This window comes from Macrotis lagotis, chromosome 1 (genome assembly GCF_037893015.1).
Source record: "Macrotis lagotis isolate mMagLag1 chromosome 1, bilby.v1.9.chrom.fasta, whole genome shotgun sequence".
Lineage (NCBI taxonomy): Eukaryota > Metazoa > Chordata > Mammalia > Peramelemorphia > Peramelidae > Macrotis > Macrotis lagotis.
Window position 1 is genome coordinate 916,492,529 of NC_133658.1, and position 25,178 is coordinate 916,517,706.

Here is a 25,178-nt window from a genome sequence, read left to right on the forward strand (position 1 = left end):
CTCCCTCCGGTCCTTCTCAGGTCTTGGGTTTTCTCTGAAAAATGCGAGACTCTGCGCTGGTCTAGACAGGAAATGGAGAGAAATGGGAGAGAGCGAGCCTGGCGCTTAGCTGTGCCCGAGGGTCACGGCTTCCTTACTGGGTGGGAATGGTGTCAGAGCCTGGTGATGCCCAGGGCTTTGAGGAAGGTGAGAGTCCTTTGAGGTGCCTGGACCTGGGAGAGGGGAAGGGGGAGGGGCTGGGTGGGATCTACCCCCCCCCCCAGCTGCACCTCGTTCTGCTCTGCTCCTCTCTGCTCCCCCTCCCACCGCCTCAACCCCATTTGTGGGGCTGTCACCCCATTTGTGGGTCTGTCAGTACGGGTGATGAACATAACTCAACAGTCTCATATGGTGATGACCAGAGGGGCCAGGGAGGGGAGGCCCCTCTCTCTGAGGATGACCCATGCCCTGACTCCCCTGTGAGCCTCCGGTCACCCAGCCTTTGTGGCCATTGGCGTCACCTGGGGCAGGACCCTGGGTGAACCTTGTGAGTCCCCAGGGTCAGTGAGGGAGGTTAGGCGTGGGGTGGGAGGGGTGTGGAGGGCTGGGGCTCTCTCACCTGTGACCCTGAGCACCAGGGGGTCACTGGGGGCTGACCACACATAAGGCTTGTTCCTGTGAAAGCTGGAGCATCGATAAGTGCCTCCACGGGCAGGGGTCACAGCCGCGATGGAGAAGCTGGCCTGAGCCCCCCGGCCATTGTCCTGGGCCCCCTTGTAGGTGATCTGTTCTGCATCCTTGTACAGAGCAGAGCTGCCATACCCCCACTGTGACTGACACCGGAGGGTCGCCTGCTGTCCTGAGGCCACCTGGGAGCTGGGCAAGGCTGATAGGGAGGGGGGGCCATAGGAACCTGGGGAGGAGGCGAGCCTGGCATGAGAATAGGCCCAGCCCTTCCCTCCTGTGTCCAGGCCAGAGCTGGCAGAGGATAAGCAGCAGCTGCTTCATGAACCTCTCCATCTCTGGCTTCAAGGGAATCCAGGGATGGCAGGGGTTTGGGGGTCTAGGGGCCCAGATCCAGCCCTGGATGGGGCCAGACTATGAGGCTGGGGCTGGGGGGGGGGCTCTTCTCTCACCTGTCACTCTCAGCTCCAGGGGGGTCACTGGCTTCTGACCACAAAGACTGACTCAGGTGGAAACATCAGTATCTCCCAGCAGTCTGTACTGTCATGTTAGAGATGGGGACCTGGGCCTCCCTCCCATCTGCAGACTTCTCCATGTTCACGTCTTCTCCTCCCTTCCTCAGAAGGTACAAGTCAACTCCTGGGAGTCCCTCACACCAGAGGGTCACTGGCTTCCTCTGGGTGATCACCAAGCTTGGCTCAGCCCTGAGGGAGGGTCTGGGCAATGAGCCTACAAGAGAAGCAGAGTCTAGAGGGTCCCCCTCAGCCCTGCCTCCCCAGGATTCACCCCCAGGCTCCCTCCCAGAATCCTCTCCTGGACCCTCAGCTCCAATGTGGGTGGCAGAGGAGGAAGAGGAGGAGGAAGAGGAAGAGCAGAATGAGGAAGGTTGAGGTGCCCATCAAGATGCCTATTTGGAGCCTGTAGAGACATGGGGTGACTGGGGGTGACACATGGGCAGTGGGGACAGAATGATCCCTTCCTGGCCCTTGGCTGGGGCTCATTCACTAATCTGGCCCGACTCTCTTTGGTGAGATCCTAGGTAAGGACCCGGCTTCCAGCTAGGTGGGCCAGGGGTGCAGAGAACACAAGGGGTTCCTGCCTTCTGGGTGCTTTGATACCAATGAATCAAGACAATATTCACAGGAAATGAGGCTGTTAAGCTGGGGGTGGGGGTGGGGGAGAAGGGGACCCTGGGGGTGAAGTCCAGCAATGAAACAGTCCAAAGAGGAGAAGAAAAGCTCACCCCCCAGCTTCTCCCCAAAATGGAGAAGGGTCCAGGAGAGTCTGTGGGCTGGCTGGGTGGACAGACCGAGGAAGAGCTGAGTTCCAATCCAGTCTAGCTCCTTCCTGGCCATGTGATCATGGCCAAGTCCCCTAGCCTCTGCCTTGGTTTCCTCTTTGGTATAATGGGGATAAGAGCAGAACCTCTGGCATAAGTTGAAGGAGCAAAGGGGGGTTTCAGGACACACATACTGTGGGGGGTGGAGCCTCGAGGGATCTTCAAATTCTAAGGGGAAGGGGAGGCACAGCTGGTGCCAAGGGGCAAAAGGGGCAGAAGGGGCAATCTGGACCCTGACTGCCAGCCCAGCCCCTGCCCTGGTCCATACCACAGGGGCCTCCTTCAGTCACTGGAGATCAAGTCTCTCCAGAGACAGAGGGGGGACATAGTCTGGAGGGAGCCCTGAATTGGGAGTGGGATGGGGGTGACTCCCTGCCATTTGGGGCCTCACTTTCCCATCTGTGAAATGGGGTCTGGGACCAGTCAGGGGAGGGTGGGAGGAGGGACAGAGTCCTGCCCCATGCCTCTGTGTGCAGGGAGGCTCTGGTGCCCTCTGGAAAGGGAGGACAGCAGAGCTAGGGTCTTCAAGGGTAGGAGGGACCTCATGCCAATCTTGGTCATCCTCTGCCCTCCTCCTGGAGGACCCCTGCCTTCCTAGCACCTCTCCTGGGGGCCTGCATACAGGGGAATGTCCCTGGGGGGAGGAGGCTGAGGATCTGAGTGTAGAATGGACCTGGGCCAGGGAGGGGAGGCCCCTCTCTCTGAAGATGACCCACTGCCCAGACTCCCTACCCACTCCCTGTGAGCCTCTTGCCCTGTCAACCCTCCTGACCCCTGGGGCTCTCTGGGGCAGGACCCTAAGCATACAGAGAGGGGCCCCAGGGTCAGTGAGGGAGCTTGGGATGGAGGAAGGGGTGAGGTGTGCTGGGGGTCTCTCACCTGTGACCCTGAGCACCGGGGGGGGGGGGTCACTGAGGGCTGTCCACATATAAGGGAATTTTATGTTAAAGCTGTAGCATTGATAAGACCCTCCATGGGCAGGGGTCACAGCCGAGATGGAGAAGTTGGCCTGGCTGTTGAACTGCCGGGGTGATCTGTTCTCTGTCCTTGTACAGAGCAGACCTGTCACACCCCAGCTGTGACTGACACTGGAGCATCACCTCCTGTCCTGAGGCCACCTGGGAGCTGGGCAAGGCTGAGAGGGAAGGGGAATGATAGTGACCTGAGGGAGGATGATAGCCTGGCATGAGAACAAGCACAGCCCTCCCCACCCCCGTGCCCAGGCTGGAGCTGGCAGAGGAGGAGCAGCAGCCGCTTCATGTTCCTCTCGCTCTCCTGGCTTCAAGGGAGCCTAGGGCGGGCAGGGGTTTGGGTGTCCAGGGTTCCTGAGACAGCCCTGGCTAGGCCAGGGTCTGAGGCTGGGGGTGAGGTTTGGGGGGGGTCTCCTTTCACCCGTCACTATTAGATCCAGGGGGGTCACTGTTCTCTGACCAGGAGGATTGCTTCATGTAGCCACATTGGTATCTCCCAGCAGTCTTTGCTGTCATGTTAGAGATGGGCCCCCCTCCCATCCGCAGACTTCTCCATGTTCAGATAGTTTCCTTTCTTCCTCAGATGGTCCATATCAACCCCTGGGGGCCCTTCACACCAGAGGGTCACTGGCTTCCCCTGGGGGCTCACCAAGCCTGGCTCAGCCCTTGAGGGAGGGTCTGGGCAATGGGTCTGCAAGAGAAGCAGAGCCCAGAGGTGTTAAGGTCCGAGAGAAGTCCCCAATTACAGAACAGAGGCACTTGACACGATGGAGATGCAATAGCAAGGGTTTATTAAACTAGCTTGAGCTAGGGTTCTGTCCTCGGTCAGGGCTAGGATCCTGGAACCCCGAGTAAAGTGAGGAGAGACCTTATATATGGTTTGGTAGGGGACTTTCAAGCATCTGCCTGCAGGTTGTCTTGAGATGGTGCGGCGTGTTCTTATTGGATGTAGGTCCTCGGAGAAGCCCCCCTGCTGCAGGGTCCGAGGGCTGACCAGGCGGAATCCTCAGGAGCTGATCTGGCAGAAACTCAGCTAGCTGACCAAGCAGGGACTTAGGGGCAGAATTTAGGCAACAGTTCATAGGTTTCGACATTCAGGGTCTTACAGGCATTCAGGCTAAAGTGCACAGATTTCGAGACTCAGGGTCTTACCCTTCACCGGAGCCTCCCCAGGGCTCACCCCCAGGCCCCCTCCCACAATGCTCCCCAGACCCTCCGTCCCATCTCTCTTTCCCTCCGGCTGCCCCGGGGGACAGCTCCCAGTGCTGAAGAGGCAGGAGGGCAGGGGGCATTGCGGGACAGGACTCACCCTCTTGTGCCCAGATGCTCCAGCACAGACAGAACTGTAGGAGAGGCTCTGGGTTAGACTCAGCTTCCTGCCCCAGAACACATATCCTTGTCCCCAAACCTGAGGGACAAGGGAATGAGGCCTGAGTTCCAGGCTGGGACTGGATGCAGAGGGAACAGCCAGATACCAGAAGTCCTGGACCACTGTCCTGCTTGTGCCCCTTCTGGTGCCTCCATTTCCTGCTTTGTAAAATGGGAAGGAGGGGTCCAGCAATTCTCAGGTTCTTGTTAGCCTTGGTCTCCCTCTTGAAGGCCCCATCTTCCTAGAACTTACCAAGGTAAAGTTGGGCAGAGAATGTGGGTGACATTGTGCCCTCCAGGGCTGGTGAGGACAGAGTAGACACATGAACATCTTAGTAAGGGAGTCATCAGCACAGGGTGGGGTCCAGACTGGTCCTCCTCTAAGTTCCCAAATCTCCTGCCCCCAATGGAGAGGGGGGGCAACTCCTTCCTCTTTGTGGTTTCCCCTGCATCCATGGGGGTGGGCTGGGCTTCTTGGTAGAGGAGGCTGAAGAGCCCAGTTTGAGATGTGGCCCAGTCCCTGCCCTTCTCTTGGCCTTGACTTTTCTCTCTGTTAAATGAACAGGAGGTGAAAGCCCCTTCTCCCTGTTAAGAGTCTCTAATTCTCTTCAAATCAACTAGTCCCTAAATATTAACGGCTCACTATGGGTGCCAGGCCCTTGGCCAAGCTCTGGGGCTGTAATGAAAGACAACAGAGACCGTCCCTGCCCAGTGACTGTCCAGTTGGGGGGGGGGCACCAGACAAGATCTAGACAGAATAAACTGGAGTTGATGTCAGGGAAACACCGCCAACAGTAAAGCAAGGAGGAAAAAGTTAGGAGCAGAGATTTCCTTTAGTTTTCAAATGTGAAAATTCCATTTTATTTTTATTTTCAGTTTCAAATTCCTCTCCAATTCCTTTTCCATAGCATTTCTGGGCTATGCCCCTCTTTACCTAAATGAAAAGTAAGACAGAAAAGAACTTAGAGCAGTCTGCGTCCCTCTGCACGCAGAGCCCCCCAGTTCTCTCTCTGAGGTGGAGACATTTTTCAACCTGAGTCTCTCAGATTTGTGGTGCATCATTCCTTGATCAGAGCAGCTAAGTCCTTCACAGTCGGTGATTGGGACAATACTGGTCTGTAAATGGACCTCTTGGTTGCAGTCACTTCAATTTCCTGCTCATTTGAATATTCTCAGATTATTCTGAGATTCTCCCAGAAGGTGGAATCTGGAAGGAAGGTTGAGATGATAATTAAATGAATGGGATGTGATATGGTCACCTATCAAAGGGGCTCAGGACAGAGAATTGGGGGACACTTCAGATAGGCCAGAAAAGACCCCGAGAAGGGTGGCGACCAGAAAACCTAGAGGAAGAGAGTATCAAAGGGAAGAGGGTGATGAATGTTAAATGCTGAGGTATCCCAGGTCAGGAAGAATGAGGATTTGGGGGCAGCTAGGTGGTACAGGGGATGGAGCAGAAGTCCTGGAATCAGGAGGAACTAGGTTCAAATCCAGATTTAGACTTTTTTACTGATTACCTAGCTGTGTGACCTTGGAAAAGTCACTTAACTCCATTGCCTTGCAAAAAGCAAAAAGCAAAAAAGGATGAGGTTTGGGAAAAGGAAGACTGATGCAATGATGAGGTTGGAAGCTGGATTGTAAAGGATTAAGAACAAAGTGAGTGTGGAGTTAAATGTAGCTTTGACAGATAAAAAAATAAAAATGGTTACGAACTCTTCCCACCATATTATTTCTTTGATGTTTCTTACTTTATTTTGCATCAGCTCATGTAAGTCCTCTAGGTTGTTTAAGTCTTTACATTCATTCTGAATTTAAGAAATAAAAGAAATATCTTCCACAAAAAAAGTGAGAGGATAGAAAGTGGAGCCACCTCCTACAGCCCCCCACCTCCAGGAGCTAAGCCAGTTAAGAGTGGAGGAGCACAGGCATGTTTGTAGGCAGTAGAGAAATAAATAGGGGAGATTGGTGATATGTGAGAAAGTAGGGGTCACTGAGGAGAATCTGTGTTCCTCAAGGACATTTGTGCAGTTCCTGAGACAGGAGGAAGACATTGGAGTTTTTAGTTCTGTACTTTAAATCCTGAGGACAGAGGTCATCCTCTCTGATGTTCTTGCTGGATTTCTCTGCCAGTTTTATTGATTTCCTTCCTCTCCTGGCTCACTGCTCCTCCTTCTGCAGACTGACTCTGACCAAGTTACCCCAGAGAAACTGTCACCCACAAACAAAGTCAGCAGGGTGGTCTTCACTGTCTGTGACAAAGATCCCAGGCCTCAGCCCATGGCTGACCTCCAACTGAGTCTACTCTTGTGTATAGGCTTGGTCCTGCCCATCAGTCTTTCTAATCCCCAGGATGAGGGGAGGGGGCACAGTCTGTCCTCAGGGAGCCCCCAGTGTTAGGGAGGGGACAAAGATTGTCCTCAGGGAGCCTCCAGTCTCAGGGGAGGAAAGACAGAATGAAGCAGGGAATAGTTGGGGAGAAGGGAGGGGTCCCCTGAATCCTTAGGCCCCTTTATCCTTGCTATTCTATGTCCTTGAGCTTTTTCTGTATCCATGGAGGTGTTGGGCAGAGGAGGGTGGAAGGGAGAGGAGGTCACATCAGTGCTTCCAGTTTAGAGGAATTGGGGTGGGGGACACCTGAGAGGTCCCCTTCCTCCTCACTGGGAAAGTCAGTGAGGGAAGAAACAGAGTACCCTCCCCCCCAATTGGAGCTATGACTGTGTGGGTGGGGGGTGGGAGGCCATAGGGACTACTAGGGAAGGGGTGAGAAGGAGAGAGAGGGGGGCAGCCATTCTCTGCTCCACCCACTCCCCAGCCCCCTTCTTGACCAACCATATTTTTCCTTCCTCACCAGTCTGGAGGTTCCCCTTCCCCCTCCCTCTAGTCCTCCTCATGTCTTGGTTTTCTCTGAGAAATGGGAGACTCTGCCCTGGTCCTGGCAGGAGATGGAGAGTAATAGGGGAGAGGGAGACCCCCGCCCTTAACTGTGCTGAGGGTCACTGATTGCTTACTGGCTTGGGATGATGTCAGAACTTTGAGTTCCCCAGGGCTTTGGGGGAGTTGGGGGTCCTTTGTGGGGGTTGGACCTGGAAGAGAAGGGGGAGAGACTGACTGGTATTCCCCCACTCCCCTAGCTACACCTCAGCCCTGCTCTGCTCCTCTCAGCTCCCCCTCCCACCTCATCAACCCCATTTCTGGGATCAAGAAGACCCAGGGTCTATATGGGGGACAAACATAACTCAATTGTCTCAGATGGCAAGGGGGTCTAGAAGGGCCAGGGAGGGGAGGACCCTCTCTCTGAGAATGACCCACTGCCCTGACTCCCCACCCCCTTCCTGTGAACTTCCTGTCCCCCCCAGCCCTCCTGGTCCCTGTGGCCCTCTGACGCTGGGCCCTGAGCTGACCCTGTGTTTCCCTAGGCCCACTGCAGAGCTTACCCGGGTGGGAGGGGTGTGGAGGACTGGGGCTCTCTCATCTGAGACCCTGAGCACCAGGGGGTTATTGGGAACTGACTACACATGTAGGGTGTTTCTGTCAGAGCTGCAGTATCTGTAAGTCCCTCCATGGGTAGGGGTCACAGCCAGGATGGAGAAGTTGGTCAGAAATACCTGACCACTGTACAGGCCTCCCCCTGCCCCCCCCAGGTGATCTCTTCTTCATCCTTGTACAGAGCAGACCTATCATACCTCCACTGTGACTGACACTGGAGGGTCACCTGCTGTCCTGAGGTCACTGGGGAGCTGGGCAAGGCTGAGAGGGAAGAAGGGTTATAGAGACCTGGGGGAGGAAGAGAGCCTGGTATGAGAACAGGCACAGCCCTCCCCTCCCTGTGCCCAGGCTGGACTGACAGAGGAGGAGCAGCAGCCGCTTCATGCTCCTCTCCCTCTCCGGGGATGGCAGGGGTTTGGGGGTCCAGGGCCCCAGAGCCAGCCCTGGCAGGGGCCAGAGTACAAGACTGGGGGTGGGGGTCTCCTCTCATGTCACTATCAGATCCAGGAGGTCACTGGCCTCTGACCACAATGACTGGCTCATGTAGTGATGTTGGTATCTTCCAGCCATCTCTGCTGTCATCTAAGAGAGGAGGCCCTGGACCCCACTCCCATCTGCAGACTTCTCCATGTTCAGGTCAACTCCTTTCTTCCTCAGATGGTACCAATCAACCCCCAGGGTCCCCTCACAGCAAAGGGTTACTCACTTCCCCCAGGCGATCACCAAGCTTGGCTAAGCCCTGAGGGAGGGTCTGGGCAATGGACCTGAAAGAGAAGCAGAGCCCAGAGGGTCCCTGTCACTCATACTCCTTCCAAGGATCACCCCCAGGGACCCTTCCAGCATCCTCTCCTGGACCTACAGCCCCAGCATCAGAGGCAGAGGAGGAGGAGGAGGAGGAGGAGGAGGAGGACAAGCAGGATGAGGAGGGTTGAGTTGTCCATCAACATGCCTACTTGGAGCTTGGAGAGTCCTGGGGTTGCTGGGGATGAAACAAGGGCAGCAGGGGCAGAATGACCCCTTCCTAGCCCTGGGCTGGGGCTCATTCATTAATCTGGCTGACTCCTTTGGTGAGACCCTAGGTTAGTGTCTGGCCTCCTGATGGGTGGACCCAGGGATACAGAGAACACAATGGGCTCCTACCCTCTGGGGGCTTCCATGCCAATGAATTGAGGCAATATTGGGCCTTGGTGGACCCCATGGCAGGGACAAGATGGAGAAGGGGCTGCAGAGGTCCAGCCTCAGCCCTGGGGCCCTTCCCAGAGGAGCTGCTGCTGCTGGGGTGGGGGGAGGTGGCATTTCTCCAGCTTCCTTCTCCAGTAAAGGCTTCTGGGGCAGGCGGGGGGGGGGGTGGGTTTTCACCAGAGGCCAACTCCTCCTCTGTCACCCCACCCTTGCCCTTCTTGGCATTCTTCCTCTTGAAGGATTATGGGTAAGTAGGAGGGGGCAGAGGGTTGGGGGGAGGAAGCAAGTGTTGGGGAGCCTATGGATGCCATGGAAATCCATCCTTCCATCAAGAAACATTTTGTGGGACACCTCTCCCTTCTGAGGAAGGGGTACTGTCTCCTCCAGAGAGGAAGGGTCCTGGTCTACCCTGCCCTTCTCCTTTTCTTCTTCACCTTCCTCTGCCCACTTTGGCCTCAGCCCCATGACCATCCCATGGACAGGTTGACTCCTTTCTTCCTCAGATGGTACCAATCTGCTCCTGGGGTCCCCTCACACAGAGAAATTCAATTCAACCAAAGAAGAATAAAACATGATGCCTAAAGAAGGGGGTCCAGGATACCCCAAGGAAGAAGAGAGCTTAGAAATAGGGCAGTGCCCTGCTCCCTCCAGGGCCATTCGGGAAGAGCTACAGCTAGGGCCAGGCCCCCCTGGGAGAGGGATGGCTGACTGGGGAGAATCCCCAGGACAAGAAGCCTGAATCCAGTTGGGGCTTTTAATGAAAGATTTTATATATTTTGAGTTTTACAATTTCCCCATAATCTTGCTTCCCTACCTCCACCCTCCACAGAAGATAGTCTGTTATTCATTGATCTAAGTTGAATGTGATGAGAGAGAAATCATATCCTTAAGGAAGAAAAATAAAGAATAAGAGATAGCAAAATTTTATTTTTTTCCCCTAAATTAAAAGTAATAATCTTTGGTCCTTGTTCTAACTCCACAAGTCTTTCTCTGGATCCAGATAATATTCTCCATGCAGATAGCCAAGAATTGTACCTGATTGTTGCACTGATGGATTGAATAAGTCCATCAAGGTTTATCATCATCCCCATGTTGCTGTTAGGGTGCACAATATTTCTCTGGCTCTGCTCATCTCTCTCAGCATCTGTTCATGCAATTCCTTCCAGGCTTCCCTGAATTTCCATCCCTCCTGGTTTCTAATAGAACAATAGTGTTCCCTGACATACATATACCACAGTTTGTTAAGCCATTCCCCAATTGAAGGGCATTCACTTAATTTCCAATTCTTTGCCACCACAAACAGGGCTGCTATGAATATTTTTGTACAAGTGATGTTTTTACCCTTTTTCATCATCTCTTCAGGATACAGACCCAGTAGTGGTATTGCTGTATTAAAGGGTATGCACATTTTTGTTGCTGTTTGGGTGTAATTCCAAATTGCTCTCTGGAAATGTTGTATGAGTTCACAGCTCCACCCACAATGTATTAGTGTCCCAGATTTCCCACATCCCTTCCAACATTGATCATTGTCCTTTCTGGTCATATTGGCCAATCTGAGAGGTGTGAGGTGGTACCTCAGAGAAGCTTTAATTTGCATTTATCTAATAAGTAGTGATTTAAAGCAATTTTTCATATGACTATAGATTGCTTAGATTTCCTTATCTGTAAATTGCCTTTGTATATCCTTTGATCATTTGTCAGTTGGGGAATGGCTTTTTAGAAATGAGTCCTTTGTCAGAAATAGTAGTTGTAAAAATTGTTTCCCAATTTACTACATATGCACCCAATGTTATAGCATCTAAATTCTTAGAGGAGAAGTTGAAAGAGCTTCAGGAAGACATAGACAGCAAAACTCTACTGGTAGGAGACCTCAACCTCCTGCTCTCAGATTTAGACAAATCTAATCATAAAATAAACAAGAAGGAAGTTAAGGAGGTAAATAGATTGTTAGAAAACCTAGACTTGGGGGCAGCTAGGTAGTGCAGTGGATAGAGCACTGGCCCAGGAATCAGGAGTACCTGAGTTCAAATTTGACCTCAGATACTTAATAATTACCTAGCTGTGTGGCCTTGGGCAAGCCACTTAACCCCACTACCTTGCAAAAACCTTAAAAAAAAAGAAAAGAAAACCTAGACATGATATACTTATGGAGGAAATTGAATGGGGATAGAAAAGAATATACCTTTTTTTTCCTGCAGTACATAGCACTTACACAAAAACTGACCATGTACTAGGGCATAAAAACCTAATGATCAACTGAGAAATAGTAAATACATCTTTCTCAGATCATAATGCAATTAAAATCATATGCAATACTGGGCCAGGGAGATATAGACCCAGAACTATTTAGAAACTAAATAACCTCATTTTAAAAAATGAGTGGATCAAATAAAAAATCATAAAAAGAATTGATTATTTCATCCTAGATAATGACTAAAATGAAACAACATACCAAAATATGGGATTCACTCAAAATGACTGTCGGGGGATACGTTATATCTTTAAATGCTTACATGAATAAATTGGAGAAAGAGGAAATCAGTGAATTTAATATGCAACTAAAATTAGAGAAAGAACAAATTAAAACTCCCCAATTAAATACCAAATTAGAAATTCTAAAAATTAAAGGAGAAATTAATAAAACTGAAAGCAACCCTGTATTCCTGGGATAAATCCTATTTGGTCCTAATGTATTATCCTAGTGATAACTTGTAGTCATTTTGCTAAGATTTTATTTAAGACTAGTTTTGATCCAATAAAAAAAGCCAAGAGTTGTTTTTATGAAATAAAAAACAATAAAATTGATAAACCTCTGGTTAATTTTATTTCAAAAAGAAAGAAGAAAACCAAATTGATAGTATCATAAATGAAAAGGTGAACTCACCACCAATGAGGAGGAAATTAAAGCAATAATTCAAAATTATTTTGCCCAACTCTATGATGATAAATTTGACAATCTAAGTGAAATGGATGAATATTTACAAAAATATAAGTTTCCCAGGTTAAATGAAGAGGAGATTAAATACCTAAACAACCCTAGCTCAGAAAAAAGAAATTCAACAAGCCATTATTGAACTTCCTAAGAAACATTCTCCAGGGCCTGATGGATTCACAAGTGAATTCTACCAAACATTTAAGGAATAATTGGTTCCAATTCTATATCAACTCTTTGAAAAAATAGGAGAAGATGGAACTCTGCCTAACTCTAAACCAGGAAGATTTAAAACAGAGAAAGAAAATTATAGACCTATCTCCCTGATGAATATAGATGCAAAAATCTTGGGTTTTTCTTTTTTTTTAGGATTTTGCAAGGCAAATGGGGTTAAGTGGCTTGCCAAAGGCCACACAGCTAGGTAATTATTAAGTGTCTGAGGCTGGATTTCAACTCAGGTACTCCTGACTCCAGGGTTGGTGCTCTATCCACTGTGCCACCTAGCCACCCCTAGATGCAAAAATCTTAAATAAAATCTTAGCAAAATGACTACAACAAGTTATCCCTATGATAATACATAAGGACCAAATAGCATTTATCCCAGGAATGCAGGGTTGGTTCAATATTAGGAAATCTGTCAGTATAATTAATTATATCAACAACAAACCTATCAGAAATCATATGATTATATCAATGGATGCTGAAAAAGCTTTTGACAAAATACAGCACCCATTCCCACTAAAAACACTAGAGAGTGAAGTAATAAATAGATTGCTCCTTAGAATAATAAGAAGTAACTATCTGAAACCATCAGCAAGCATCATATGCAATGGGAATAGGCTAGAGGCATTCCCAATAAGATCAGGGGTAAAACAAGGATGCCCATTATTACCACTACTATTCAATATTATATTAGAAATGTTAGCTTCATCAATAAGAGAAGAAAAGGAAATTGAAGGAATTAGAGTTGGGAAGGAAGAGACAAAACTCTCACTCTTTGCAAATGACATGATGATGTATCTAGAGAATCCCAAAAAAATCATCAAAAAAACTACTAGAAATAATTAGCAACTTTAGCAAAGTCTCAGGATATAAAATAAACCGTCATAAATCCTCAACATTTCTATATATGACTAGCAAGATGCAGTAGAAAGAGCTAGAAAGAGAAATCTCATTCAAAGTAATCTCAGACAATATAAAATGCCTGGGAGTCTACCTGACAAGGCATACTCAAAAACTTTTTGAAAACAATTACAAAACATTTCTCACACAAATAGAATCAACTGCCCATGAATAGGTCGAACTAATATAATAAAAATGACAATTCTACTGAAACTTGTTTAGTGCCCTACCAATCTAAATTCCAAAAAATTACTTTAATGAAATAACTTTTTTTTAAAGATGAAGGTACAAAAATGCAACTGAATATTGCTACATTGTAAAACAGAATGAGTGTCAAGAATTGAAAGATTCAAAACATTTACATGAACATGAACTGATGGAAAATGAAATAAGAAAAATCTCCCTCTCATTTTGTTCTTAGATCCTTACAATCCAGTTTCCAACCTCATCATTTCAACAAGACAGTTTCTCCAAAGTTGTCAGTGATCTCCATGGCCAAACCAAGTAACCTTTTCCCAATCCTCATTCTTTTTGAATTGGACAGCTCAGCATTTTACATTGTCCATCACCCTCTTCTCTTTGATACTCTCTTCTTTCCAGGTTTTCTGGATGTCACTCTTCCCTGGATCACCCTCAACCCCAACCTCATACTCTGTTCAAAGCCAGGGCTGTCTCTGGACCCCTGGAACCCCAAACTCCTGCCAATCCTGGGCTCCCTTGAAGCCAGGAGAGGGAAAGGAGCATGAAGTAGCTGCTGCTCATCCTCTTACCTGGGCACAGGGAGGGAAAGACTATGCCAGTTCTAACTGCAGACTCTCCTCCTCCCCCAAGTCTCTATGACCCACTCTCCATCTCAGCCCTGGCCATTTCCCAGGTGGCCTCAGATCAGGATGGGACGCTCCAGTGTCAGTCAAAGCTGTGGTATGACAGATCTGCTCTATACAAGAATGGGGAAGAGATCATGAAAGCTGTGATCCAATGCCATGGAGGGGACTCTCTGGCCAAATTCACTGTAACCATTGCTCATGGATGAACTTACTGATCTTTCACAGTAACTTTCCCTTATGAATGGTCAGGGAACCTCTGATGCTCAGTCTCAGATGAGAGAGCCCCACCCCTCTAACCACCCTAAGCTCCCTCAGTGACACTAGAGCACCACATTGCCTCATCAGGCCAAGCCTCAGGGGATCCCAGGGGCCAGGAGGGGAGGGGGGAAAAGGAAGTTCAGAGGAAAGGGATGGGAAATCTGGGCAGTGGATGATCCTCAGAGAATGCACACAGTGAGAACTCTCCTCTCTGGCCCCTCTAGACTGTCTCACCATCAGCCACCTGTCCAGTTTTGTTGGTCTTACATACATATAATTTGTCTCCTAGGTCACAGGAAAGGAAGGGAGGGGAAGGGAGAGGACAAATAGCACCCAGTGCCTCCTCCTTTTCTCCCAATTTCAGGAAGCATGAAGGATCCAGAGAATCCCCATATTCTGACATCTGCCCAACCCAGTGAGTAACCAGTGATCCTCAGCACAGGGTGGATGGGAGAAGAGAGAATGAATGAATAAATGAATGAATGAGTGAATCAACGAATGAATGAGTGTATTTATAAATGGATACAGTTCTTACAGATATAATGAGTGGAGACTGCATTCTGGTTACTGTGTTAAGAACAAAGATGCAAAAGACAGAGAGAGAGAGAGAGAGAGAGAGAGAGAGCAACAGCAATTGAGGGCCCTGGCCTCCAGGAGCTGACCCTCTAACAGGACAGATCAACCCTACAAAGGAGAGCTCCATGCAAGCAAGCTTCATCTGGAGATCTGGAAAGGGGCAGAGGGGATAAGAGGGGGAGGCCGTTGCTGAGGGACCTGTAGATGCCAACAGATATCTATCCATCCATGATTGTTATTCTGTTCTTCTTCATTCCAGAAGTAGACTTTTGACATAAGGGAGGTAATTCCATGATAAGCAAGTGAACTGGATTTGAGTAGGGGGAACTGTGATCAGTCAGCTGCCTCAGTTTCTCCTCCAGAGTCATCTGGATCCAGTGGCTAGCTATGGATCGGAACTACTGGAGATGACCCTGGATGAAGTGGGAGACTTTAATCTTTTAAAGCTTGGTCTTTCTCAAGCCTCCGTGGACGGATGCAAAGCCTTTTCAGTGACTATGGTGAGGTAGGAGAGAGATGAGGCCAAGAGTCTTAGAATGAACACTTCCATTTAACTTCAGCCACTCACAATGAGGATTGAAATCATAAATACAAAGATTTAATCAGTAACAAGGCAAAAGAAATAAGAATAACATAGGTCCTTATAGAGAAAGATGAAATAAAAATTAAAAATACTTGGCAAGTCACAAAGAAATCAGAATCACACTCTCTCCTAGGTGCTCACAATATCTATGGGCAACTGATAATGAAACTTAGAAACCAGGCAAGGAGAACATGAGGGAGGAAGACTCCAGTCTCAGAATTTCCACTTCTGGAATCAGTAATTTCAGTATAATTTTCCTGACTTAGGTACTACATAAACTGTCTATAAGCAACAAACCTTCTGGGTTGGACTGATGTTTGACCCCCAAAACTGAGTTGATCTCCAAAAAGTCATCTCAATGACCCCCACTTTCTCACATACATCCAGTCTCTCCCAATCTACGTCTCCATTGCCTACTAATGTGCCTGTTCTTCCCCACCCTTTCCTGCCTTAGCTCCTGGAGGAGAGGGCTGCAGGTGGTTCTTCTACTTTCTCTCCTCTCATTTTCTTTTTTATGGAAAATTTTATTCTATCTCTTAAGTTCATAATGAAAATAAGGAGATGAGGTTAAGAGTGACTTGCCCAAGGTCACAAACTAGGCAATTATAAAGTGTCTGAGGTCAGATTTGAATTCAGATCCTCCTGACTCCAGGACTAGTGCTCTCTCCACTGTGCCACCAAGCTGCCCCAGAAAATTTTTTTTAAAAAAAGTGCAGGGGCAGCTTCATAGCACAGTGGATAGAGCACCAGCCCTGGAGTCAGGAGAACCTGAGTTCAAATCTGGCCTCACATACTTAATAATTGCCTAGCCGTATGACCTTGGGCAAGTCACTTAACCCCTTGCCCCTTAAATAAAAAAAATTTAAGAAGTATGGAACATGAATGCAACAATATATTACTACACTGTAAAAAAAGAGCAAATGTTAGATTGATTTCTGTGGGGGAGTGGGAGGGAAGAGAAGGGAAGGATGGAGAAAAATGTAAAATGTAAAATTTTATTAATAAAAATGAATGTTGAAAACTATTATTGCATATAGTTAGAAAATACACAAATTTTTAAATACTTAAAAATTAAAAATAGAATGAATATAAAGACTTGAAATACCCAGAAGACTTAGATGAACTCATGACAAATGATGTAAAAAGAATTAGGAAAATGATATATAGACAAGGGTTCTTAACTATTTTTATTTTTAATTTTGATCTGTCCTAGATTCTTTTACCTCTTTCATCTTGACCCCTTATAATCTGATTTCCAGCCTCATCATTGCATCAACACAGATTTCTCCAAATTTGCCAGTGATCTTCATTGCCTTGTTTTTAATCCTCATTCTTGATCTCGGACATCACAGTATTAGACTTTGTCTATTACCCCATTTTCTCTAGGTTTTCTAGACACCACTCTCCATGGGTCTTCTCTTGCCTGTCTAACCATTCCTCTGTCTCCTCTCTCCAATTTTGAAATGGATCTTGTTCTGGGTCCCTTACTCCTCTCCCTCTTTACTACTTTTGATTGGTAACCTCATCAGCTCCCCTTTATTCAATTATCATCTCTATGCTGATGTTTCTCAGGTTTTCTGCAAGTTCCAGCTAAAATCCAATCTCTGGGATGATTTCAGAAAAATCTAACAAGACTCATAGGAGCAGAAAATTTAGGTGACCAGAACCAAAAGAAAAATTTACATATCAAAATACTCATGATCATCAGTTTGGAACAATTAGCAGCAATGATCAATACAATGATCCACCACATATTCAAAAGATTCAGGTGGCAAAATAATTCCGCCTCCAAAGAGATAAGTGGTGGACTCTGAGGACAGATTGAAGCAGATCTTTTTCTAGTTCTTTTCTCTGTCTTAACTTTTCATTTGGGGGAAGGGGAGACATGGTTAGCACAGAAATGTTGTGCATGATGTTGCTTAGATAAGGGCTATCATTTATTTTCCTCTCAATGGGTGGAGAAGGGAGTGGAGAGGAGAGAATATGAAAGAGAAAATAAAAATAGAATTTAATTCTCACCTCCTATTAAAAAGTTTTTTTGGGCAATGGCCTGGGGTGGAGTCAAAATGGCTGTGTGAAGCTATACTGCTGTGGGAGCTTTTCCCTATCAAAGATGAATGAAGCCTCTGCATTGACATTAAAGCTACATATTACACCAAGAAAAAGAGAAAATCCAAAGACGTACTCAAAGGTAGACATCATGGAGTATCTTCAGTGAAAGGCTATCTCTTAGGGGGGGAAAAGGTGAAGTAAAGTTAATCTGAAGAGCCAGAAAGCGAGTGGGAGGCTTATAGTTAGAGTATGGTCTAGGTCCCCCAGAGCCTGACAACAGTAGAGGTCCAGGCAGCTATATTGCAAGCCAGCAGGGAGGGTCCCAACCCCCTGGGAACACTGGGGCAAAAGACAGGATTGAGTTGGGCAGAAACCACCGCATAATCAGAGCCTGGACTTAAAGGAGGAAATAAACCTCTGCAAAGGCCAGGCCTGGGTTGCACAGGCAATATCTTGGCAGGGTTTAGACCCCAGTTCCAATTTAGACATCAGGGTTTGGACCCCAGTCCCAGCATAAAAAGCTTGGTTCTATACTCCCTCTATCCCAGGAATAGGGCTGAAAAAAAAAAAAGACGAGCAAAATACCTATTTTATGGATAAAGATGATAGCAATGCCGTATTGGCTGAAAAAAACAATGAAAAATTAACCACAGGAGAAGTCTTAAATCAGTCTATGAATTGGACTCAAACACAAAAGCTCATAGAAGAGCTTAAAAAAGAATTTAAAACCAAAGAAGAGAAGAAGAAAAATTAAAAAAAAAGGAATAAGAGTCATGCAGGGAAATCATGAAAAATTGATGAAAGGAATCAATTCCTTTAAAAGTAAAAATAACCAACTGGAAAAAGAATGTAACTCTTCAAAAAATAAAATTGACCGACTGGAAAAGGAAACAAAAAAAAGAAACACAAAATAGATACTGATTATAAGACTACAAGATTCCATTAAATGAAGTAAAAAGACTAAAACAATTGAAGAAAATATAATGTACCTTTTAGGAAATCAAATGACCTGGAAAATTGTTCCATGAGAGATAATTTATGACTCATTGAACTACTAGAAAGCCTAGATAAAAAAAGAACTTGGAAAACATGCAGGAAATTATCAGCGATAACTGTCCAAATCTATTAGACAAGAAGACAACATAACCATTGAAAGAATGAACAGAACTCCACCACAAAGGGACCCCAAGATAAAAACACCAAGAGCTGTTATAGTCTAATTCCAGAATTCACAAGTCAATGAGAAAATAATGCAAGCAGCAAAAAGGCAACAATTTAAATACAAAGGAAACACAATCAGCTTCCCACCTGACTTAGCCTCAACATTGAAGGACCAGAGGATTTGAAATTACAACCAAGAAGTTACTACACTGAAAAATTCAGCATATACTGTCAGGGGAAAAGATGGCTGCTCAATGAAATAGAGGACTTCCAGAATTTCCTGACAAAAAGACCGGAACTGAACAGAGAATTCAATTGCCATACACATGACTCAACAGATGCATTAAAAAGGTAAATGAAAAGAGGAAGGAGAAAAGAAAACAAAAGAAATGTTAATCAAGACATCAGATTGTATACAGCTTTAAAAGGGAAGATATACAATTGTAACTCTTGAGAATCATATTTCTCTTAGGATACTTGAAGGGTTTAATATAATTGAAGAAATTGGTTGGGTCTTGTTTCTCCACTGAAGAGGACCAAGATGACATCACAATGTTTGAGACAAAACGCCCTAATGAAAAGCAAGGGTGTTTACTTTAAACTTAAGTATCTCTGTTTCCTTTGACCTGTGCATTATGCTTTGCTCACAAAATTTACTTTCTCTGATGAGGGCATCACAAGCTGGGTGATCCTGAGTCAGTGTCTTTCTTACCTTACAATCAGTTGTAAAGTTCTTGAGAGAGCCCTTCAGAGTCCCAGTACTTAGAGCACTTTGAGACTCTATAGTTAATTAAATCAAGGTTGGCTTTAACACATACTTTATTTAACAAGTGGTTAAATATGTTGGATGGGGAGCTAAAGGAGTGTGGGAGAAAGTATTTTTAGGGGGAGCGGTACAAGTGATCCATGAAATGATTTGACTTTGGATGATACTTTGGCTCATGAGGATTGAATGTCCTTGGAGGTATTTGAAAAGGGGAAAGGTAAAAAATGATTATAATTTGATGTATTTCAAGACTTTTCAGAAATGAACTTCTAATGAGACAGAAGAGGGTGGGTATTTAGTGACTCTGAGGTAATGCTGTTTATCAAACAGTCAAGCAACTCATCATTCAGACTGTGATTGTACTTTGAGCTTATCAAGTAGTACTTTGCATTTATCCAGCAATCAATTAATCTAACTGTGAGTGATGGTACCTGAATTATAGTACTTGATTGATAAATGACATCAGGTGAAGAGGCACAAAGATTTGCAATGTAAAGGGAAAGAAGGTAGGGCATGAACATTGGATAAATTCTATTCAATAGATTTGGTCCAGAGAATAAAAAAGATATATTACCGCTTGGGTTTAAAAATCTATCCTATTCTAGAAGGAAGGGGGGGCAGTGGAAGAAAATATAAGGGAAGAAGGCACTGATAAAAGGGAAGATGAAGGTATAAGTAAATGTTAAATTAAAAGTAAAATTTAAAGGGGAAAGGGAGTGAAACATTGGTGAGGAGGAATAAGAGGAAAGGAAAGGGAAAAAATATAGGGAAAGACAGCATGGAGGGAAATACAGAATTAGTAATCAGATGGAAATGGGAATGGGATGAACTGTCCCATAAAATGGAATCAGATAGCAGAATGGATTAAAAACAAGAATCCTGCAACATGCTGTTTACAAGAAACACATTTGAAGCAGAAGTACACACAGGGCAAATGCAAAAGAATGGAGTAAATTATATTTTTTTTTTACTTCAGCTGAAGTAAAAAAATCAGGGGTAGCAATCCTGATCTCAGATAAAGCAGAAGCAAAAACTGATCTCATTAAAAGAAATAAGGAAAGAAACTAATCTTCTTAAAAGGCACCATAGGTAATAAAGCTATATCATTATTAAACATCTATGCACCTAGAGGCAGAGCATCCAAATTCCTAAAGGAAAAGTTGAGTGAATTACAGAGAGACACATAGACAGTAAAACTTTAAAATGGGGGACCTCAATCTCCCTCTTTCAGAACTAGGTAAATCTAACCACTAAATAAACAAGAAGAAAGTTAAGAATTTGAATAAAATCTTAGAAAAGTTAGATATGATAGACCTCTGGAGAAATCTTAATGGGGCTAGAAAAGATTCTACTCTTTTCTCTGCCAGTACAATATTGACCATGTACTAGGGCATAAAATCCTTATAATCAAATGAGAAAGGCAGTAACAATAAATGTATCATTCTCAGATGATGATACAATAAAAATTACATGTAATAAATGGTCATGGAAAGATAAACCAAAAATTTATTGATAAACCAAATGTCTAAATTTTAAATAATGAGTGAATCAATCAGCAAATCAAAGAAATAATCAATAATTATATCCAAGAAAATGACAATAATGAGACATTGTACCAAAATTTATGGGATGCAGTCAAAGCAGTTTTGAGGGGAAATTTTACATCTCTAAATGCTCATATGAATAAAATAGTGAAAGAGAAGATCAGTGAATTGGGTATGCAAATTAAACAAATTAAAAGAACAAATTAAAGAACCCCAAATAAATACTAAATTCGAAATTCTGAAAATCACTGGAGAGGTTAATAAAAATGAAAGCAAAAAAACCATTGATATAAATAAAACTAAGAGTTAATTTTATGAAAAAACCAATAAAATAGATAAACCTTTGGTTAATCTGATTAAAACAAAAGAAAGAATCCAACCAAATTACCAGTATCAAAAAATGAAAAAGGTGAATTAACCACCAATGAGGAGGAAATTAAAGTGATAATTCAGAGCTACTTTGCCCAACTGTATGCCAATAAATTTGATAAGTTGAATGAAATGGATGAATATTTACAAAAATACAAATTGGCCAGATTAACAGAAGAGGAGATAACATACCTAAAAAGTACCATTTCAGAAAGAGAAATTAAAGAAAACATCAATAAACTCCTTAAGAAAAAAAATCTTCAGGTCCAGATGGATTTACAAGTGGATTCTAACAAACATTTAAGGAACAATGAAGTCCTATTCTACATAAACTATTTAAAATATAGGAGAAGAAGGAGTTCTGCCAAATTCCTTATGTGACACCAACATGGTGCTGATACCTAAACCAGGAAGAACCAAAACAGACAAAGAAAATTATAGATCAATCTTCCTAATGAGCATTGATGCAAAAATCTTAAATAAAATTTTAGCAATGAGATAACAGCAAGATAGTACTAGAATAATACACCATGATCAGTTAGGGCTGGGCAGGATTTATACTAGGTAGGCAGGGATCATTCAACATTAGGCAAACACTCAATATAATTGAACATATCAATAGCAAAACCAGTAGAAATCATATGATTATTTCAATAGATGCTGAAAAAGTCTTTGATAAAATACAACATCCGTTCTTATTAAAAATACAAGAAAGTATAGGAATAAATGGAATCTTGCTTAAAATAATAAGTTTATCTACAATGGTCAACAAATATCATATGTAATACGGATAAACTTGGAGTATTTTCAATAAGATTAGGGGTGAAATAAGGATGCCATTTATCTCTATTCAATATAGTTTTAGAAATGTTGGCTTTAGCAATAAGAGACGAAAAAGAAATTGTAGGAATCATGTTAGAACCCCTCCCCCCCAACCCCAACTGGCAGGGGGACTAATTCAGTTTGGGAGAGAAACGAAATTCATAAACAGGCAGGGTTGCTAGCAGGGCAATCTAGCAAATCTATCCATTTCCCAAAGAGTCAGAATATTTAAAGATAAAAATCACATCATTTACATATGGGAAAAATAAGTCAGAATGTCCCAGGCTATGCTCAATGCTGAGACCCTTGGCTCAACATTTTCCCAGGAAGACCAGATGCATCTTTATCAGGCAGGCAGTTTTGATAAAACAGAGGTCTGTGGAAAAACTTCTGCAGAAGAGTCACGTGAGCAAGTCAGGTTGATCTTTCCCTGAACTCCTTCTGCTATTCTCAACACTTCCCCCTTTTCTGTTTACATAATAAACTCATAGTTGCCTGACATGATGTTCAACCTGGGTTACATGATTCTGAAATCTTTTGATAGCATATATAATAGCTTTGGTTACAGATTAAAATACTTTGATTAAACCTGGCAAGCAGCAAAGGAGAAACACCAAGAGAATCAATAGAAGAGACAATCGTATGATAGTCTGGGCCCAATGCCTGAAGAGGGTCAGATGTTGAAACCACTCAATCATCTTTTTGGCTGTCTTCTCAGGAGTTAAATCTTCCTGGGAGGCTTCCTGAATGTCTTTAGCCAATATATACAAATCATCAATACCAAAAGACACAGTAGAGTTCCCAAACAATCCATTAAGGTGATTCTTAAGCTTTTCCATTCCCTTTGAGTGTCATTATACAATACAGGTGTTACACAAAATAGAGAAAATCTATAATCACATTGCAATTGTAATCTTATCTCTATTGCATCCACAAGATCCCCTGGACATAAAGGAGAAAACAAATCTCTGCAAAGGCAAGGCCTGGACTGCACAGGTAACATCTTGGCCAACAACAGGCCAGGGATCAGACCCCAATCCCAGCATAAAAGCATTGGGTCTATATACCTTCTACCTGAGGGTAAGAACATTTATCTAGCAATTGCTTTCATATCAAACTTTTCATATTATGGGGTTTATTACTTTCCAATCAATCCACTGCCAGTTATTACAAAAGTGGCAGTCTAATGCAATTTTCACATTACCCCAGCCTTATTTAAACACATCTCTATTTAGACTTATAGCTCTCTATACTTTCTTCTCTTCTTACATTGATTTGTAAACCACTTTTCAAAGTTCCCAAAATCCATTTTATATTTATATAAAGTCATGCTTAAACCAACTTCCATACTTCATAAATGCTTCAAAAATCCCAATTCTTACAGAACCCATTACTCAGACTGAACTACTTACATTTTCCCTTAATATACTGTTCCATTTTCTTTACCATAAACTTTTTTATTAAGACCAGTAAAGAAAAAATAATTTTAGAGACAATTTCAATTTCTTCTAAGTCCCTTATAAGTATAATTCGCCAAATTAGTAAGTAAAACCCTGTTAGTCAATCATACCAGAAAAGAAACAATAAAGAATAAGAGAAAATAATAGAACCCCTTCTCCCCACCAAACAACATGATTTTCAGGAAGATCTCCTGTGGCACCAAATTATGAGTTTTTGGAAAAAGAAAAAGATCCAATTTTGAAAAGAGAGAATGGAAATAGGATTGGCCAGTCAGAACACAGAGACATGACAGCAGGCCTGACCATGCAGACAGCTAAGAGCTTCCCTCTACCTGTATTTTAAAACAAACACATATAAAGCACATAAACTGAGTCAGAGCACATTCCATTTTACACAATACATTTTTCCATTCAAAAGTTTTAATATTTGACACTGCTTGATTTTTAACTGGTATAACTTTTGAGAAAGCAAACAGTCACTTAAAAATCCCTCAGCCTAATTCGAATGTCCTCTGTCCCCTTCTTCAGCTAGAGTAAACCAAATAACTGAAAGGGACAGTCCTAAGTCTTTTCTGGGGTAGGGGGTGATCTGTTCTTAAATCCTCACTTGTCCCATAATACTCTGTAATTACTAACATTATCAGCATCTTTACTGATAAACTCTTGAAGCTATAATGTTACCATATCATTCTGGTAAAAGATTAACTATTTAGCTTGCCTATTTCTGGCATTTCTTTGTAGCCAAATTATATACTTAGAATTAACCTGACTCTCTTGTCTTTCTGGAATTTACTTCCCCAAAACTTTCTCAAATTAAGATAACATTTCTTTCTTTGATTCCCTTATTTAGCATATTTGGAAATATACATTATATTTTTCCTGATTCTATTAACTCTAAATAAATTCCCTTAGTAACACTTTACCAAGTCTTTATGAAACAATTCTCCCTCTCTAAGCTAGTCCTTTTTCTAAAATCCTCATTCTGCTAACTTCAAGGTTGAGAGGTAAGAGCCAGAGCTGCAAGTGGATAAGCTGTGGAGAGTGAGAAGTGAGTTGCGGGGAATCATTTTGGCAGAATCACAGTGAAGAAGCAGGGAAGAGAGAAAGTCTACAGTATTTTATTATATTAATATTCATTTATCTGTTCACCCACTGTTCTCCAATCATGTAGATTCAAAGTACCTTCTAATATCAATTTTCCTTTCCTTGGGAACCATGGAGAACATTCATATACAGTCTGCAAAATTTTTTCTGTTTGTTTTTCTTTTTTGTTAATTTCTAAGACCTGCTCTATAGCCAGTTCTTTAAAATTTTTATGTCCTGCCCTGGCTTCTTTATTTCTTTAGATATTTCCTTCCCCATTGCACTCATAATACTAGCTTGGAAAAAATGAAAATAAAAGCCATGCCATAATTGGCTTTCTCTTCAAGCTTCTTCCCTTACCTGATTGTCCCGGGACTTTTGATGGCTCTACAAAGGAGCCTGACTTTTTCAGCCTCCAGATGGCTTCAGGTCCCTGCTAGTGCCCCAACATCAAGGGTGCAAAATTAGAGCCTTTAGGATTAGGATTAATTGGGATTACGTCGGCTCAGGCGAGAGATGAAAGTCGTACACAGGCAGGGTTGCTAGTAGGGCAATCTAAGCAAATCTATTCATTTTCCAAAGAGTCAGAATATTTAAAGACAAAAATCACATCA

General features: G+C 44.0%; 1 long non-coding RNA gene across 7 annotated transcripts; it reads right to left on the bottom strand.

Annotated features, from left to right (window-relative positions):
- Nucleotides 1–3,754: 3,754 nt before the first annotated feature.
- On the bottom strand, nt 3,755–25,178 carry LOC141509991 (uncharacterized). Of its 7 annotated transcripts, none has more exons than XR_012474743.1 (5): nt 24,925–25,178; nt 7,776–8,591; nt 7,350–7,424; nt 4,283–5,548; nt 3,755–4,090 (listed from the first exon to the last, which is right to left on the bottom strand). It is a non-coding gene; the product is annotated as an uncharacterized LOC141509991 (long non-coding RNA). The 7 variants fall into 7 exon arrangements; XR_012474745.1 differs by having other exon boundaries at nt 4,283–5,275; nt 5,375–7,424; XR_012474746.1 differs by lacking the exon at nt 7,350–7,424 and having other exon boundaries at nt 8,025–8,591.